This window comes from Vicia villosa, unplaced genomic scaffold, assembly GCF_029867415.1.
Source record: "Vicia villosa cultivar HV-30 ecotype Madison, WI unplaced genomic scaffold, Vvil1.0 ctg.000089F_1_1, whole genome shotgun sequence".
NCBI lineage: Eukaryota > Viridiplantae > Streptophyta > Magnoliopsida > Fabales > Fabaceae > Vicia > Vicia villosa.
Window position 1 is genome coordinate 1373467 of NW_026705008.1, and position 14945 is coordinate 1388411.

Below are 14945 nucleotides of genomic sequence, written 5' to 3' on the forward strand. Positions count from 1 at the left end.
TTGATTTCCCGACTTTCTCGATTTGTTGAATCAATTATTTAGGGTTTTTGAATTGTTATCAGAATTGGGCAAATGATGAATCTGAACTTGTGTAAATGGGTAATTTGCATCTGAATATGGTTGATGTTAATATAACCTTGGAGAACTGATGCCCTAAATTCTATGGATTTTTATGTTTCTTAGTTTGTTTCTGTGTTTTGATCCCTATAATTAATTGGTCGTTGCTACATGAATGGATCACTAGATTTGCGATTGAATTCTATTATTATTGTCCCTTAATTGGAACTAATAACACTGTCATAGTTGAATTTTGAGGGGAGGTAATTGAAATGTTGGTTGTGATTGCGAGAGATCGAAGAATCCTGACCCGAATAACATAAATTTCAATTTTTAATTTAGTAGTTTTGGGAAAGCGTATTTTCACATATTTATTGCTGAATTTCATTTTAATGGCAAAATAGTGTGTTTAGTTAATAATGCTTTTTTAGCATTGATTACAAAGATTGAAATTCTGTGGCGTTAAAACATTCCAATGTCAAAATAGTGTGTTGAGCTAATAATGCGTTTTTAGCAATGATTCCAAAGATTGAGAATTCGGTGACATTAAACTATTCTAATGGCAAAATAGTGTGTAGAGCTAATAATGCTTTTGTAGCATTGATTCCAAAGATTGAGAATTCGATGACGCTAAACTATTCTAATGGCAAAATAATGTGTAGAGCTAATAATGCTTTTGTAGCATTGATTCCAAAGATTGAGAAAAATAATGTGTAGAGCTAATAATGCTTTTGTAGCATTGATTCCAAAGATTGAGAATTCGGTGACGCTAAACTATTCTAATGGCAAAATAGTGTGTAGAGCTAATAATGCTTTTGTAGCATTGATTCTAAAGATTGAGATTTCGGTGACGCTAAAGTATTCTAATGCCAAAATAGTGTGTAGAGCTAATAATGTTTTTTTTACCATTAATTCCAAAGATTGAGAATTCTAATGGCAAAATAGTGTGTAGTGCATAATAACTTTTTTTTTTCTTTGGCTCATATTCTGGTTTTCTGTTTGCAAAATAGTGTGTAGTGGACAAGCTGTAAGTTATATTTTGTGTTGCTTTCGGGAGTAGTATCTCATGCATGGGATTTGTATTCTAATGGCATATATTATGCCTTGCAACTTTTTCTTGAATTTAATGTTACGGCCTTTTAAAAAAATAATTGATATTCAATCAATATCCACCCAAAAAGCTAAAATGGTTTTATGTAAAACCAAATTGTCAAAACAACAACTAGAATGTCTGAACATCTTGATGAATCTAGTTGGGCAAATGATGAATCTGACATGGTGTAAATGGGTAATTTGCATCTGAATATCTTGATGTTAATATAACCTTGGAAGAAAACTGATGCCCTAAGTTCTATGGATTTTTTTGTTTGTTAGTTTGTTTCTGTGTTTTGTTCTCTGTTTTTTTGGATCCATCTAATCTAAAATGATCTTAGCATTAAAATTATCATAGTACTAGAATGAATTGGTTATTGCTACATGGATGGATCACTTGATTTGTGATTGAATTATATTATATTGTCCCTTCATTGGCACTAATGACACTGTCATAGCTGAATTTAGAAAGGAGGTAATAGAAATGTTGGTTGTGATTGCGAGAGATTGAAGAATCCTGACCCGAATAACAGAAATTTAAAGTTTATTAAGTAGTTTTTGGAAAGCGTACTTTCACATATTCATTGCTGAATTTCATTTTAATGGCAAAATAGTGTGTTGTGTTAATAATGCTTTTTTAGCATTGATTCCAAAAATTGAGAATTCTGTGGCGTTAAAAAATTCCAATGTCAAAATTGTGTGTTGAGCTAATAATGCGTTTTTAGCATAGATTCCAAAGATTGAGAATTCGGTGACGCTAAACTATTCTAATGGCAAAATAATGTGTAGAGCTAATAATGCTTTTTAAGCATTGATTCCAAAGATTGAGAATTCGGCGACGCTAACCTATTCTATTGGCAAAATAGTGTGTAGAGCTAATAATGCTTTTTTAGCATTGATTCTAAAGATTGAGAATTCGGCGACGCTAACCTATTCTATTGGCAAAATAGTGTGTAGAGCTAATAATGCTTTTTTAGCATTGATTCTAAAGATTGAGAATTCGGTGACGCTAAACTATTCTAATGGCAAAATAGTATGTAGAGCTAATAATGCTTTTCTAGCATTGATCGCAAAGATTGAGTATTCGGTGACGCTAAAGTATTCTAATGGCAAAAGTGTAGAGCTAATAATGCTTTTTAAGCATTGATTCCAAAGATTGAGAATTCGGTGACGCTAACCTATTATATTGGCAAAATAGTGTGTAGAGCTAATAATGCTTTTTTAGCATTGATTCTAAAGATTGAGAATTCGGTGACGCTAAACTATTCTAATGGAAAAATAGTATGTAGAGCTAATAATGCTTTTCTAGCATTGATTCCAAAGATTGAGAATTCGGTGACGCTAAAGTATTCTAAAGGATTAATAATGTTTGTCAATCCACTGATATTCTTTGATGTAATTCATGAATCCCGACATGTTCTGATAGCTTTCATATTTCTCTCTTGTGCTTGATTTGTTTATTTCTTGAGTTTCTCAATTTTGTGATGCAACTTTACCAATTATTTTTAGTTTTTGAATTGTTATCAAAATTCTGCAGAACTGATAGATTTCATGTTAATTTGCAAAAGATTCACATGGTCCAAATTAGATATGGCTAAATGAGTTGTATTGGCAGATTTATATTTTCAAAGGGATGGTTTGTCAATTGCCTAGAATGTTTTCCATGGTGTTTGGATAAAACTAGTCAATGTCCAATTCTAATTCTCGAGAAAAGGAGGAATTGTGCACCAAAACCTTTATGTGTACTCAAATGTTGGAGTGAGTTGAAGTTCAGGGATGGCGGTATTCATATTGAAAGAAAAACTCAAGTGAATTGGAAAAAAGGTGAAAGTACATCATTTTCTGAAGAGGAGATCAAAGACAAAAGAGTAGCATCAACACATTTACTTGAAATGTTGAATCTGAATTGTGGCATATTGTGACAAAAATCACGCTCAAAATAGCTTAGAAAAGGGGATGCAAATTCCAAGTTCTTTCTCGGGTGCCGGGTAAATAGAAGAAAAAATTTAATAAGATTAATTCGATTAAATAGATTGGGGTTCAAGAGATAAAGGGTGAAGTTTTCAATTATTTCCCAAGTTTATTCAAAAAGCAAAAGAGGGAAAGACTGTTTATGCATAATTTTGAATTTAAACACATTAGAGATGATAAGCTTAGAGAGGAGGAAATAAGAAATGTTGTTTGGAATTGGGAGAGTTCGAACAGCCCCGACTCAGATAGCATAAATTTTGGGTTCATTAAGGAGTTTTAAGATGTAACTAAAGCGGACTTTCATAGTCTCATTGTTGAATCTCATTCAATTGGTAAAATAGTGCATGGAGCTAAATAATGGTTTTTAGCATTAATTACCAAGATTAAGAATTTGGTTAAGCTAGACGGTTTTACGTCGATATCTTTAATTGGCAGAATGTAGAAAGTCTTAGCAAAGCTATTGACAAATAAATTTAAGGTCGGAAATACTTGGATGTTTCTGATGGTTGTATTCATATAAGAAAGAAGTTATTGAAATTGGTGATTAATATAGTGTCAGGAAGATTGTTCAAGTGGAATAATTAGTGCTTATCTACATGTGGCCGAATCATCCTTCTAAACTTTGTTATACGCATTACGGGTCTATTTCATTTCTTTCTTTAAAGCTCTGTTAGATATTATTTCTAATTTGGGTCTATTTCATTTCTTTCTTTAAAGCTCTGTTAGACATTATTTCTAATTTGACTCTCTTTAAAAATTTCTCGTGGGTTGGAAGATTGGAAAACATAAAAATAATTCAAGGGTGTTCAACCAAACTCTATTAGGAAAGTGTGTGGGTTAAGGTTTTAAAAAGTAAATATGGTGAAATATTTGGTAAAGGGAGTAAAATTGAGAGAATGAGGTCAGCTTGGTGGCAGGACATAAAAATGGTAGAAAGTGGGTCGTGGGACTTTAAATTAAATTGGTTCTTTGAAAGGTTGGGCATGAAATTAGGAAGTGGAGTTGAATCACATTTTTGGACTCCTTGAATAAAAGGAAAAATCTTGAAAAAGAGGTTAGTGGTACTGTTTGATTTATAATCAAGAACAAAAATGCTTCATTTAAGGCATTGGTGATTCATTTGACTGAGAATGTAGAATTATTCATTTCATTTGACTGATTTTCTTGTAAAATCATGTGGCAATAGTATTTTAAAGGGACATGAGATTATAGTTGTCTAATGTTGCAGAGTTGGCAAGTGATAATACATAGAGGGAAAAGAAAAGCGATATGATGATAGAAATTCATTGTCTGTCAATCCACTGATATTCTTTGATGTAATTCATGAATCCCGACAGGTTCTGATCGCATTCATATTTCCCTCTTGTGCTTGATTTGTTTATTTCTTGAAGAAAAGCAGGGGCTATATTGAATCTATGGTCATTGTATTTCGTCAGTCCTCTTCCAAATCCAGATAGAGATTCGAGAACATTGCGACTAGTCCGATGAAACTCGCAAGTGCAGTATAGCTCGAGAAATGAGATACATGTCGCGACTGGTTCAAACAAGATGATGCAACTCAGAAGCTCGAGACAGGATGTGACTATAAATCGGAAGGACTCACAATCTCCAATACCCGGTAACATTGACCGATCCCACAAATAAGCTTTTTAACATATACTATGTATTGATGCAGTAATGTTTTTGCTGGTTAAACATTTGCGAGCTAATAATTACAAAACATATAATAAATATTCATGTGCTGTCTGACCTGAGTTATTTGATTCTTTTGTTGTTTGTAATGGATTTTGATTTTGCCATGTTTACCTGCACATATGAGTAATGGTAGAGAAGATGGATATCAAATGAATTTGGTTCACTTATTGAGTATGTTGAAACAGCTTTTGGGAGAAATCTCCGTCAAAGTTTCACTTATGGCGTAAATTTACATCGTATAATTTAGTCGGTTTGCGAATTCTTATCGAGTAGTGTTCTTGAGCAGAGGGGGTCTGATTATTATAGGTGAAATGGATGGACAATGTTCTGTGTTTGTAGAATGTGCAGTTGCATAGAGCTGCTGTGAATGTTTTGCGTCACTCAAAGCTCCCAGATCGGGATGACATCGACTCACAATGAAAACCATAGTGGCAATGTGATGCCGATGTCGACGATAAAGTTTGTTAGGGCAGATCTGTGAGTGGAGGTGAGACATGAATCCCCATGTTAATATTGCTGATACCGCCATTTGGAAGATAATTATTTCTCACACATTCTATTCACATAGTATGATTAACTATTATTTGTTTACAATGCTTTGTTTGATGATCCAATGTCATATAACTCAACTTACAATGTCTATGTGTTATCTATATGTTGTGGTGTCGATTTCTGTATGTCTTGCAATGCATTTTGATTTTAGAGTTACATTTGGAAGATTGTGAAAATTGTTGGGACTAACAGGATGGCTGGGAAATCAAATCAAATATCTCCTGTCTCTATTCATCTCAGTATCTACCTGCCAAGTGTTGTCAATTTGATGCCGGTAGATCTGCCTATTTTTGCAAAGGTCGCAGTAGAGGGACAACCAGAAGGTAGTGACATCTAATGCTATCAAAATTCCTAAACAAATTAATCCTGCTGGTGAACAGTTGGCGTAACATGAATACGCTATTATATGTTGCAGGTTGTTTATACTAGGATAGTGGGTGAACTTATATGCTATTTGTATGACGTGGTTATAAGTTTGATTACTACTTTTAAATGTTTGCAGTAAGCATCCGTGATGACAACGACTACATATCGAGTCTCATAGGAGGAGAAATAAAGAATGCAATGATCGGAGATAACAAGTCAAGCTCTAATGTCATCGTAAAAGAGTCGGATTGAAAATAACAATGACAGGTCAGCGTTTCTTTTGCTTCTGCTTCTCGAATATGAATAGAAGTGTGTCATCCTATGTTCCAATTACAATAGCTTCAGATGATGGAGTATCGAGGTGTCTTGGAATTGGCTAAAGTATAAAGCTCTTAGATTTAATTACCCTATTGTTAATTAGATATAAATCCATTTGGTTGCTTACAAACTTACAATATTGATGGAGTATTGAGATCAATTCTAAAAAATTACTGATCGTCAATACGTCTGTTTGGTCGTAGTTAGTGCTTGAATTATTAAGTAGTTCTCATATTTATTTGTGTGGTTTGTTAGAATTCTACTTGGTGTTGGTTTTTCCATCAACCTTGGTTGGTGGAGCTTATTCGGGACATGATCTGCTAACTATTTTTTTGGATAATCTTTGGAAGGAGCATTTTTATCTTTGCTGTAGTGCACAATAGCCTTTTTTTCTTTGGCTCATGTTCTGTTTTTCTATTTGGGGAATAGGAGGCGTGTAGGGGTGGACAAGTTGTAACTCATATTTTGTTTTTCTTTTGGGAGCAGTATTTCATGCATGAAATTTGTATTCTGGCATATCTTATGCCTTACACCTTTTCTTTAATTTAATGTTACCGCCTTTTCAAAAAAAATATTGATATCCAATCAATATCCACCCAAAATATTGGTGTGAAACGCATTATGCATTATGAAGTTTTCAGTTATTTCTTGAGTCTATCTAGAGACAAAAAGAGGGAAAGACCAGAATTTTGAATTTAAAGGCATTAGAGATGAAGAAAATGATGTTCTCATAGCTGAACTTAGAGAAAGGAAATAAGAAATGTTTGGGATTCTGAGAGTTTGAAGTTCCTTGATTCATAGCATATATTTCAGTTTTATTAATGAACTTTAGGATGTAATTAAAACAGACTTTCATATTCATTGTTGAATTTAATTCAAATGGCGTAACAGTGCGTGGAGCTATTAATGCTTTTTAGTATTGAATCCAAAGATAAAGAATCTAGTGAAGCTAAGCCAATATCTTTAATTGACAGCATCTAGAAAGTGAAGCTAGGCCAATATCTTTAATTGGCAGCATCTAGAAAATCTTAGAAATGTTATATGCAAGTAGATTGAAGGTGAAGGATATAAAAGCTATCTCTGATTCGTAAATCGCCAAATGCCAAATAGGAGGAAAAAAGAACTGTGAACCCTGATTCGCAATTCGCCGTAGGCCAAATAGGAGGAAAAAAAGATGTTAAAAGTAGAATTTGAAAAAGCATATGAATTTGTCTACTAAAAATAGTCCCAAAAGTCTATGATATTTATTTGTGTTTTGTTTTCTGTTTTTTATCCATCTAATCTAATCTAAATTGGCCGTATCATTAAATTTATCATTGTACCAGAATGAATTTGTCATAGCTGGATCACTTGATTTGCGATAGAATTATATTATATTAATATTATTGTTCCTTCATTGGGATTAAATCCGTTGGTTGTGCAAGATATTGTGTTCTAGTTTTAATCATTTGCTTATTACTTGAGGTCACAGACAACGTTGGATCTAGTTCTAGGATTGGTTTTTTAAAATCTTTTTGGTTATTTTAAGGGGCTCTGTTGATTTTGTTAAAATATTAAGTGGCTGGCCAAAGTAAAATGAGACTTATAAGACTAATCAAGGCGATCATGGTTTTGATTAATTGGTTTGGATTAATCATTGTTGGAAAAATGTTGCTATGGAGTAAATTGATGGAGTTGATCAAATAAAAAACAGGTCAGGTGCTAGATGTTGCGTGATAGGAGATTTTAACAGTTCTTTCACTCGTGCCTCTTAAATAGAAGAAAATTGATGAGATTAATTGTATAGAAGAAAAATTGATGAGATTAATTGTATAGAAGTAGATGGAACAAAATAGATAGGGGTTCATGAGATAAAGGATGAAGTTTTTTATTATTTCTCAGGTCTATTTAGATAGCAAAAGAGGAAAAGATTGGTTATGCAGAATTTTGAATTTAAACACATTTGAGATGGAGATAATCATTTTCTCATAGATGAATTTTGTGGAGGAATTAAAGTAGACTTTCATTTGAATGGCAAAATAGTGCATGAAGCTAATCATTTTTTTTAGTATTGATTCCAAAGATAAAAAATCTGGTGAAGCTGGACCATTTTAGGCCGACATCTTTAATTGGTAGCATGTAGAGAGTTTTAATAAAGCTATTGGCAAATAGATTGGAGGTGGTGGCTAAAGTTTTCTTTGATTTGCAAAATTATCTTTGATTTGCAATTCTAATAGATGGTAGGTGGAATACTCGTAGCAAATGAGTTAGTAGATGATGCAAATAGGAGGAAAATAGAAGTGTTGATGTGTAAAGTGGATTTAAAAAAAGTGTATGATTTTGTGGATTGGAAATATTTAAGAACTTAATGATGGAAAAGAAAAAGGGATTCAACGATAAATGGAAAGGCCAGATTTTAGAGTGTCGTCAAACTTCAACTATTTCAGTGTTGGTCATCAGAAGCCTCGCAAAAGAATTTGAAGTTAGTAGAGAACTAAGGCAAGTTGATCCTCTACTGCCTTTTCTATTTTTGAAAGCAGCTGAAGGTTTTAACTTGCCAATGTCAAAAGGAGTAACTTCCTATACATAAGACGAAGTAGTAAATGTGTTAGATTGTAAGGTTTGAACTACAACATTCAAATATTTGGACATTCCTATGGGTGGTTAGGGTGGTAATCATAGATGAAAAGGAGTTATGAAAACTGGTGATTGATGCAATATCGAGAAGACTGTCCAAGTGGAATAAATGCCGCTTATCTATTAGTGGTAGAATTGTCCTTCTTGAAATCAGTCTTATACACATTACTTCCTTATACACAACTTTGTAACTTCCTGAACTCTGATTTATTTTTCTACACTTGTGGCATAATTTCTTGTAATACTTATCATATTTTAGGTATGATCTATAAATCAAGAGAGGAGATATCTCTTAGATTAAGACATTTGTTTAAAGAGTTCTCATGAGTTGTAAATTATTAAAATTGACTATGTATTAAAAATTTGTTTATAGTTAAATCCCAAGGTTTTCTCATTGGCTAATGGATGCAAGCCTTGTTGGTTTTAGACTAAACTAGGCTAAACTCTAGTGAAATGGAAAGAAAATTTGAAGAAATTAAAGAGAAAGTTCAAAGAAATGCGCTGAAGGAAGATTCCAAAGATAAGTTGAATTGGTGTGAAATAACTTATTTGGTAAAGGAAGCCTATTCCTCAATTTTGATGGAAAGCACAAGAGATGGTATGAGGAAATTTACAGCCGCGTGGAGTAATCTGATCCTGCTTAAAGTATTGATACTAGTTTGGAGAATATGGCAAAATAGAGTCCCTACTTAAGACAACCAGGTTAAGAGGGGGGTTTTGGATGAGTCTCAAGTTACGTATTTGTTTGGATGCGAAAAAAGAGATATTGTTTCTCACATTTTCTTCAGGTGGCTGATAGTATCTATTCAAATGATGTCTTAGAATTGGCTAAAGTATAAAGCTCTTAGATTTCATTATCCTATTGTTAATTGGATATCAAATCCATTTGGTTGCTTACAATGTTGATAAAGTATCGAGATCAATTCTAAAAAATTACTGATCGTCAATACGTCTGTTTGGTCGGAGTAAGTGTTTGAATTATTAAGTAATTCTCATTATTCTTGTGGTTAGTTAGGATGCTAGTTGGTGTTTGTTTTTCCATCAATCTTGGTTGGTGGAGCTTATTGGGGACATGACCTGCTGAGCATTTTTATTTTTGCTGTAGTGCATAATAGCTGTTTTTTCTTTCTTTGGCTCATATTCTGGTTTTCTATTTGGGGAATATGAGGCGTGTGGAAGTGGACAAGCTGTAACTCATATTTTGTTTTGCTTCCGGGAGTAGTATCTCATGCATGGGATTTGTATTCTAATGGCATATATTATGCCTTACAACTTTTCTTGAATTTAATGTTACGGCCTTTAAAAAAAATAATTGATATTCAATCAATATCCACCCAAAAAGCTAAAATGGTTTTATGTAAAACCAAATTGTCAAAACAACAACTAGAATGTCTGAACTAGTTATAAGAATTGGGAAAATGATGAATCTGAAATGGTGTAAATGGGTAATTTGCATCTGAATATCTTGATGTTAATATCACCTTGGAAGAAAACTGATGCCCTAAGTTCTATGGATTTTTTTGTTTGTTAGTTTGTTTCTGTGTTTTGTTCTCTGTTTTTTTGGATCCATCTAATCTAAAATGACCTTAGCATTAAAATTATCATAGTACTAGAATGAATTGGTCATTGCTACATGGATGGATCACTTGATTTGTGATTGAATTATATTATACTGTCCCTTCATTGGCACTAGTGACGTGTGACACTGTCATAGCTGAATTTAGAAAGGAGGTAATAGAAATGTTGGTTGTGATTGCGAGAGATTGAAGAATCCGGACCCGAATAACATAAATTTCAAGTTTATTAAGTAGTTTTGGGAAAGCGTACTTTCACATATTCATTGCTGAATTTCATTTTAAAGGCAAAATAGTGTGTTGAGTTAATAAAGCTTTTTTAGCATAGATTCCAAAGATGAGAATTCTATGGCGTTAAAAAATTCCAATGTCAAAATAGTGTGTTGAGCTAATAATGCGTTTTTAGCATTGATTCCAAAGATTGAGAATTCGGTGACGCTAAACTATTCTAATGGCAAAATAGTGTTTAGAGCTAATAATGCTTTTTAAGCATTGATTCCAAAGATTGAGAATTCGGTGACGCTAACCTATTCTATTGGCAAAATAGTGTGTAGAGCTAATAATACTTTTTTAGCATTGATTCCAAAGATTGAGAATTCGGTGACGCTAAACTATTCTAATGGAAAAACAGTGTGTAGAGCTAATAATGCTTTTTTTAGCATTGATTCCAAAGATTGAGAATTCGGTGACGCTAAACTATTCTAATGGAAAAATAGTGTGTAGAGCTAAAATATGATTTTTTAGCATTGATTCCAAAGATTGAGAATTCGGTGGCGCTAAACTATTCTAATGGGAATATAGTGTGTAGAGCTAATAATGCGTTTTTAGCTTTGATTCCAAAGATTGAGAATTCGGTGAAGCTAAACTATTCTAATGGCAAAATAGTGTGTAGAGCTAATAATGCTTTTTTAGCATTGATTCCAAAGATTGAGAATTCGGTGACGCTAAGCTATTCTATTGGCAAAATAGTGTGGAGAGCTAATAATGTTTTTTTAGCATTGATTCCAAAGATTGAGAATTCGGTGACGCCAAACTATTCTATTGGCAAAATAGTGTGTAGAGTTAATAATGCTTTTTTAGCATTGATTCCAATGTGTGAGAATTCTGTGTCGCTAAACTATTCTAATGGCAAAATAGTGTGTAGAGCTAATAATGCGTTTTTAGCATTGATTCCAAAGATTGAGAATTTGATAAAGCTAAATTATTTTAGGTCGATATCTTTAATTGGCAGCATGTGGCTAAAAAAAGTTATCTTTGATTTACATTTTGCAGTCTTAAATTGCCGACATATGGTAGATGGAATACTCATAGCAAATGAGTTAGTAAATGAGGTTCAAAGTGGATTTAAAAAAAGTATATGACTTTCTGGACTGGAAATACTTGAATTTTGACAGGATTTAACGTTAAATGGAGATGCTGGATTTCAGAGTGTCTTTGATCATCAACTATTTTAGCGTTGGTCAATGGAAGTCTCACAAAAAATTCCGAAGATGGTAAAGGTCTATCGCCTTTTTATATTTTTGTGTGTTTAGTTCCATAGAGGTGATGTTCACTTCTCGCATATGCAGTATGCAAATGATACCTTAATTGTGGGAAAAAGTTGGCAACACATGAGGGCCATGATGGCAAATTTACAGTTATTTGAGTTAATATCTGGTCTTTAAATAAACTTTCATAAAAGTCTTTTAGTTTGAGTCAGATGAATCAGTGAATCAAATTTTAAGGTTGGAAATACTTGAATGTTTCTATGGTTGTAATCATAGAAGAAAGAAGTTATTTAAATTGGAGATTAATATAGTGTCAGGAAGATTGTCCAAGTGGAATAATTAGTGCTTATCTACATGTGGCCGAATCATCCTTCTAAACATTGTTATACGCATTACCGGTAAATTTCATTTCTTTCTTTAAAGCTCAGATGTTATTTCTAATTTGATTCTCTCTTTAAAAATTTCTTGTGGGTTGGAAGATTGGAAAGCATAAAAATAAGTCGGGTTCATTGGAAAAAGGTATGCTAGGGAAGAGAGGAGGGGGGATCTAGGTATACAAAATTCAAGGGTGTTCAACCTAACTCTATTAGGAAAGTGTGTGGGTTAAGATTTTAAGAAGTAAATATGGTGAAATCTTTGGTAAATTGAGTAAAATTGAGAGAATGGGGTCAGCTTGGTGGCAGGACATAAAAATTTTAGAAAGTGGGTCGTGGGACTTTAAATTACATTGGTTCTTTGAAAGGTTGTGCATGAAATTAGGAAGAGGAGTTGAATCACATTTTTGGACTCCTTGGATAAAAGGAATAATCTTGAAAAATAGGTAAGTGGTACTGTTTGATTTATAATCGAGAACAAAAAGGCTTCATTTAAGGCATTGGTGATACATTTGACTAGAATTATTCATTTCATTTGACTGGTTTTCTTCTAAAATCATGTGGCAATTGTATTTTAAGGTGACATGAGATTATAGTTGTCTAATGTTGTAGAGTTGACAAGTGATAATACATAGAGGGAAAAGAAAAGCGATATGATGATATAAATTCATTTGTCTGTCAATCCTGTCAATCCACTGATATTCTTTGATGTAATTCATGAATCCCGACAGGTTCTGATCGCTTTCATATTTCCCTCTTGTGCTTGATTTGTTTATTTCTTGAGTTTCTCAATTTTGCGATGTAACTTTATCAATTATTTTTGGTTTTTGAATTGTTATCAGAATTCTGCAGCACTGATAGATTTCATGTTAATTTGCAAAAGATTCACATGGTCCAAATTAGATGTGGCTCAACAATGAGTTGTATTGGCAGATTCATATTTTCAAAGGGATGGTTAGTCAAATGCCCAGAATGTTTTCAATGGTATTTGGATAAAACTAGTCACTGTCCAATTCTAATTCTCGAGAAAAGGAGGAATTGTGCACCAAAACCTTTATGTGTACTCAAATGTTGGAGTGAGTTGAAGTTCAGGGATGGCAGTAATCATATTGAAAGAAAAACTCAAGTGACTTGGAAAAAAGGTGAAAGTACATCATTTTCTCAAGAGGAGATCAAAGCCAAAAGAGTAGCATCAACACAACTACTTGAAATGTTGAATCTGAATTGTGGCATATTGTGACAAAAATCACGCTCAAAATAGCTTAGAAAAGGGGATGCAAATTCAAAGTTCTTTCTCGGGTGCCTGGTAAATAGAAGAAAAGTTAATAAGATTAATTCGATTAAATAGATTGGGGTTCAAGAGATAAAGGGTGAAGTTTTCAATTATTTCCCAAGTTTATTCAGAAAGCAAAAGAGGGAAAGACTGGTTATGCATAATTTTGAACTTAAACACATTAGAGATGATAAGCTTAGAGAGGAGGAAATAAGAAATAATGTTTGGAATTGGGAGAGTTCAAACAGCCCCGACTCATATAGCATAAATTTTGGGTTTATTAAGGAGTTTTAAGATGTAACTAAAGCGGACTTTCATAGTCTCATTGTTGAATCTCATTCGATTGGTAAAATAGTGCATGGAGCTAAATAATGGTTTTTAGCATTAATTACCAAGATTAAGAATTTGGTTAAACTAGAAGGTTTTACGTCGATATCTTTAATTGGCAGAATGTAGAAAGTCTTAGCAAAGCTATTGACAAATAAATTGATGGTGGCGGCTAAATTTGTTTATCTCTAATTTGCAATTCGTGTTCTTAGAAGGCTGGAAAATCGTAGATGGAATATTCTTAGCAAATTAGTTAGTAGATGATTCAAATAGGAGGAAGAAGCGTTGATGTTTAAAGTTGATTTGGACTGAAAATATTTGGACCGTGTGATGGAAAAAAAAGGGATTCAACGTTAAATGGAGAGGTTTGATTTCAGAGTGTCTTGGAACTTCAACTATTTTAGTGTTGGTAGATGGAAGCCTCATAAATGGCAAGACAATCAGATGAATCTCTTGGAGGATTAGCAGTTCAGTAGAAGAGATGTTCACGTCTCGCATATGCAGTACGCAAATAATACTTTGATTTTGCGGGGAAAAGTTGGCAAAACATGAGGGCCAAGGCAAATCTACAATTATTTAAGTTAATATATGATCTGAAAATAAACTTTCATAAAAGTATTTAGTTGGAGTCAATTCCACAATATTGGTAAGACGGAGCAGCAAAAGTATTCAATAAAACTACTTTCAAATACTTGGGCATTTCTACATCAGTTATTTTCAGATAGAAGCAATACCGAGAAGGTTGTCCAAGTGGAATTACCGATGCTTATTTATTGATGGTTGATTCATCCTTCTGAAATCTGTCTTGTATGCCTTAATTGTTTATTTCCTTTCTTTCTTTGAAGCCCTGTGAGGTATTATTTCTAATCTTGAGTCTCTTTAAAATTTTCTTATGAGGTGAAGGATTGGAAAACAAAAAAATACTGTTAAAGTTATAACAATGAATATGAATACTGTTAAAGTTATAACAATGAATATTTTGATCGTTTGTTGATTGCTTGAAACTTGAAAGTGTTTGATTTGTTGGTTGGTTAGAGGTGTGTTTTGGTGTATGATTATTTAATGTGCCTATTAAATTTTACTTTTTAGGTAAGCCATTAACTATTTCTTGGTGTTTATGTAAGATGAAGTATAGCATAGTAAGGGAAGGAAGCATGTGGTTACACTTCTAAGAGTTTATGGAGTCTTTCTCAATTCCAACTTTTCTTTTCTTTTTTTAACTTATAGCTTTTAAGGACTTACG

General features: G+C 33.0%; 1 protein-coding gene, 5 non-coding genes and 1 pseudogene across 37 annotated transcripts in view; all 7 read left to right on the forward strand.

Annotated features, from left to right (window-relative positions):
- LOC131623970 (uncharacterized) overlaps positions 1-14945 on the forward strand; it is a 43666-nt gene that overhangs the window by 425 nt on the left and 28296 nt on the right. For 7 of the 32 annotated variants that reach the window (XM_058894978.1, XM_058894984.1, XM_058894997.1 and 4 more), the window contains exons 1-4: positions 7-4738; positions 5560-5690; positions 5870-6000; positions 11514-14556. The exons of 1 other annotated variant lie outside the window; for it this stretch is intronic. The gene's annotated coding sequence lies outside the window, so the exon portion shown is untranslated. 24 more of the 32 variants (XM_058894980.1, XM_058894979.1, XM_058894991.1 and 21 more) reach the window with 17 other exon arrangements.
- Positions 64-157, forward strand: LOC131623975 (small nucleolar RNA Z101). Its single transcript, XR_009290392.1, has one exon. It is a non-coding gene; the product is annotated as a small nucleolar RNA Z101 (small nucleolar RNA).
- LOC131623982 (small nucleolar RNA Z101) lies at positions 1310-1405 on the forward strand. Its single transcript, XR_009290398.1, has one exon. It is a non-coding gene; the product is annotated as a small nucleolar RNA Z101 (small nucleolar RNA).
- On the forward strand, positions 2490-2576 carry LOC131623997 (small nucleolar RNA snoR14). Its single transcript, XR_009290412.1, has one exon. It is a non-coding gene; the product is annotated as a small nucleolar RNA snoR14 (small nucleolar RNA).
- Positions 4385-4468, forward strand: LOC131623985 (small nucleolar RNA snoR14). Its single transcript, XR_009290401.1, has one exon. It is a non-coding gene; the product is annotated as a small nucleolar RNA snoR14 (small nucleolar RNA).
- On the forward strand, positions 10077-10172 carry LOC131623983 (small nucleolar RNA Z101). The gene has a single exon (XR_009290399.1). It is a non-coding gene; the product is annotated as a small nucleolar RNA Z101 (small nucleolar RNA).
- On the forward strand, positions 12751-12844 carry LOC131623993 (small nucleolar RNA snoR14; annotated as a pseudogene).